This window comes from Marmota flaviventris, chromosome 8 (assembly GCF_047511675.1).
Source record: "Marmota flaviventris isolate mMarFla1 chromosome 8, mMarFla1.hap1, whole genome shotgun sequence".
In the NCBI taxonomy this organism is placed as follows: Eukaryota; Metazoa; Chordata; class Mammalia; order Rodentia; family Sciuridae; genus Marmota; species Marmota flaviventris.
Genome location: NC_092505.1, coordinates 110,601,075 through 110,605,751, shown reverse-complemented (window position 1 = coordinate 110,605,751; position 4,677 = coordinate 110,601,075).

Here is a 4,677-nt window from a genome sequence, read left to right as displayed (position 1 = left end):
ACCCATATGCAGATCACCTTTCCCACTGGACACTGCAGGGCACTGGTGAATCCCCACCTTGTAAAGGAAGTGATTCTGCAATCATGCTTCCTGGCTTGGAACCCCCGGATCGTATCTGGAGTCTACTCTGTTCCTCAACACTTTAAATTGACTTGAAATAAAACAATTTCCTCAAGTTTATGTGAACATCTATGCACACTTTTTAACTCGGCACATTAACCTTCTTAGTATTTTGCTGTCTAGGTGGACATTTGTATTTATTTATTTATTTATTTTTTTTAAAATTTTTTATTGTTGGCCGTTCAAAACATTACATAGTTCTTGATATATCATATTTCACAATTTGATTCAAGTGGGTTATGAGCTCCCATTTTTACCCCATATACAGATTGCAGAATCACATCAGTTACACATCCATTGATTTACATATTGCCATACTAGTGTCTGTTGTATTCTGCTGCCTTTCCTATCCTCTACTATCCCCCCTCCCCTCCCCTCCCCTCCCCTCCCCTCTTCTCTCTCTGCCCCCTCTAGTGACATTCGTTTGTCCCCCTTGTATTATTTTTCCCCTTCCCCTCACTTCCTCTTGTATGTACTTTTGTATAACTCTGAGGGTATCCTTCCATTTCCCTGCATTTTCCCTTCTCTCTCCCTTTCCCTCCCACCTCTCATCCCTGTTTAATGTTAATCTTCTTCTCATGCTCTTCGACCCTACTCTGTTCTTAGTTACTCTCCTTATATCAAAGAAGACATTTGGCATTTGTTTTTTAGGGATTGGCTAGCTTCACTTAGCATAATCTGCTCTAATGCCATCCATTTCCCTGTAAATTCTATGATTTTGTCATTTTTTAATGCAGAGTAATACTCCATTGTGTATAAATGCCACATTTTTTTTATCCATTCATCCATTGAAGGGCATCTAGGTTGGTTCCACAGTCTAGCTATTGTGAATTGTGCTGCTATGAACATCGATGTAGCAGTGTCCCTGTAGCATGCTCTATTTAGGTCTTTAGGGAATAGACCGAGAAGGGGAATAGCTGGGTCAAATGGTGGCTCCATTCCCAGCTTTCCAAGAAATCTCCATACTGCTTTCCAAATTGGCTGCACCAATTTGCAGTCCCACCAGCAATGTACAAGTGTACCCTTTTCCCCACATCCTCGCCAGCACTTGTTGTTGTTTGACTTCATAATGGCTGCCAATCTAACTGGAGTGAGATGGTATCTTAGGGTGGTTTTGATTTTCATTTCTCTGACTGCTAGAGATGGTGAGCATTTTTTCATGTACTTGTTGATTGATTGTATGTCCTCCTCTGAGAAGTGTCTGTTCAGGTCCTTGGCCCATTTGTTGATTGGGTTGTTTGTTCTCTTATTGTCTAATTTTTTGAGTTCTTTGTATACTCTGGATATTAGGGCTCTATCTGAAGTGTGAGGAGTAAAGATTTGTTCCCAGGATGTAGGCTCTCTATTTACCTCTCTTATTGTATCTTTTGCTGAGAAAAAACTTTTTAGTTTGAGTAAGTCCCATTTGTTGATTCTAGTTATTAACTTTTGTGCTATGGGTGTCCTATTGAGGAATTTGGAGCCCGACCCCACAGTATGTAGATCGTAGCCAACTTTTTCTTCTATCAGACGGCGTGTCTCTGATTTGATATCAAGCTCCTTGATCCATTTTGAATTAACTTTTGTGCATGGCGAGAGAAAGGGATTCAGTTTCATTTTGTTGCATATGGATTTCCAGTTTTCCCAGCACCATTTGTTGAAGATGCTATCCTTCCTCCATTGCATGCTTTTAGACCCTTTATCAAATATAAGATAGTTGTAGTTTTGTGGATTGGTTTCTGTGTCCTCTATTCTGTACCATTGGTCCACCCGCCTGTTTTGGTACCAGTACCATGCTGTTTTTGTTACTATTGCTCTGTAATATAGTTTGAAGTCTGGTATCACTATACCGCCTGATTCACACTTCCTGCTTAGCATTGTTTTTGCTATTCTGGGTCTTTTATTTTTCCATATGAATTTCATGATTGCTTTCTCTATTTCTACAAGAAATGCCGTTGGGATTTTGATTGGCATTGCATTAAACCTATAGAGAACTTTTGGTAATATCGCCATTTTGATGATGTTAGTTCTGCCTATCCATGAACAGGGTATATTTTTCCATCTTCTAAGATCTTCTTCTATTTCTCTCTTTAGGGTTCTGTAGTTTTCATTGTATAAGTCTTTCACCTCTTTTGTTAGGTTGATTCCCAAGTATTTTATTTTTTTTGAAGATATTGTGAATGGAGTGGTTGTCTTCATTTCCATTTCAGAGGATTTGTCGCTGATATACAGGAATGCCTTTGATTTATGCGTGTTGATTTTATATCCTGCCACTTTGCTGAATTCATTTATTAGCTCTAATAGTTTCTTTGTAGACCCTTTTGGGTCTGCTAGGTATAGAATCATGTCATCTGCAAATAGTGATAATTTAAGTTCTTCTTTTCCTATTTTGATGCCTTTAATTTCTTTCGTCTGTCTAATTGCTCTGGCCAGTGTTTCGAGAACTATGTTGAACAGAAGTGGTGAGAGAGGGCATCCCTGTCTTGTTCCAGATTTTAGAGGGAATGCCTTCAATTTTTCTCCATTCAGAATGATGCTAGCCTGAGGCTTAGCATAGATTGCTTTTACAATATTGAGGTATGTTCCTGTTATCCCTAGTTTTTCTAGAGTTTTGAACATAAAGGGATGCTGTACTTTGTCGAATGCTTTTTCTGCATCTATTGAGATGATCATATGGTTCTTATTTTTAAGTCTATTGATGTGGTGAATAACATTTATTGATTTCCGTATATTGAACCAACCTTGCATCCCAGGGATGAATCCTACTTGGTCATGGTGCACAATTTTTTTGATATGTTTTTGTATCCGATTCGCCAGAATTTTATTGAGGATTTTTGCATCTAGGTTCATTAGAGATATTGGTCTGTAGTTTTCTTTCTTTGAAGTGTCTTTGTCTGGTTTAGGTATCAGGGTGATGTTGGCCTCGTAGAATGAATTTGGAAGTTCTCCCTCTTTTTCTATTTCCCGAAGTAGCTTGAAAAGTATTGGTATTAGTTCCTCTTTAAAGGTTTTGTAAAACTCTGCTGTATACCCATCCGGTCCTGGGCTTTTCTTAGTTGGTAGTCTTTTGATGGTTTCTTCTATTTCCTCAATTGATATTGGTCTGTTTAGGTTGTCTATATCCTCCTGACTCAATCTGGGCAGATCATATGACTTCAGAAATTTATCTATGCCTTCACTATCTTCTAATTTATTGGAGTATAAGGATTCAAAATAATTTTTGATTATCTTCTGTATTTCTGAAGTGTCTGTTGTGATATTGCCTCTTTCATCCCGTATGTTAGTGATTTGAGTTCTCTCTCTTCTTCTCTTCGCTAGCATGGCTAAGGGTCTGTCGATTTTGTTTATTTTTTCAAAGAACCAACTTTTAGTTTTGTCAATTTTTTCAATTGTTTCTTTTGTTTCGATTTCATTAATTTCAGCTCTGATTTTAATTATTTCTTGCCTTCTACTTCTTTTGCTGTTGTTTTGCTCTTCTTTTTCTAGGATTTTGAGATGAAGTATGAGATCATTTATTTGTTGGTTTTTTCTTTTTTTAAGGAATGAACTCCAAGCAATGAATTTTCCTCTTAGAACTGCTTTCAATGTGTCCCATAGATTCCGATATGTTGTGTCTGTGTTTTCATTAATCTCTAAGAATTTTTTAATTTCCTCCTTGATGTCTTCTATAACCCATTGATCATTCAGTAACCTATTGTTCATTCTCCAAGTGATGTATTCTTTTTCCTTCCTTCTTTTATCATTGATTTTCAGTTCCATTCCATTATGATCAGATAGGATGCATGGTATTATCTCTACTCCTTTGTATTGTCTAAGAGTTTCCCTGTGACATAATATATGATCTATTTTTGAGAAGTATCCATGTGCTGCTGAGAAAAAAGTGTAACTGCTTGATGTTGGGTGGTATATTCTATATATGTCAATTAAGTCTAGGTTATTAATTGTGTTATTGAGTTCTATAGTTTCCTTATTCAACTTTTGTTTGGAAGATCTGTCCAGTGGTGATAGAGGTGTGTTGAAGTCTCCCATGATTATTGTATGGTGTCTATTAGACTCTTGAACTTGAGAAGAGTTTGTTTGATGAACATAGCTGCACCATTGTTTGGGGCATATATATTTATGATTGTTATGTCTTGTTGGTGTATGGTTCCCTTGAGCAGTATGTAGTGTCCCTCTTTATCCCTTTTGATTAACTTTGGCTTAAAATCTATTTTATTTGATATGAGTATGGATACTCCTGCTTGTTTCCGAAGTCCATATGAGTGATATGATTTTTCCCAACCTTTCACCTTCAGCCTATGTATGTCTTTTCCTATCAAATGCGTCTCCTGTAGGCAGCATATTGTTGGGTCTTGTTTTGTGATCCATTCTACTAGCCTGTGTCTCTTGATTGGTGAGTTTAAGCCATTAACATTTAGGGTTATTATTGAGATATGGGTTGTTCTTCCAGCCATATTTGTTTATTTATGTTACTAAACATGGTTTGTTTTCCACTTTGATTATTTTCCCCCCTTTAGTGTCCTACCTCCCACTGTTGGTTTTCATTGTTATTTTCCATTTCCTCTTCCTGTAATGTTT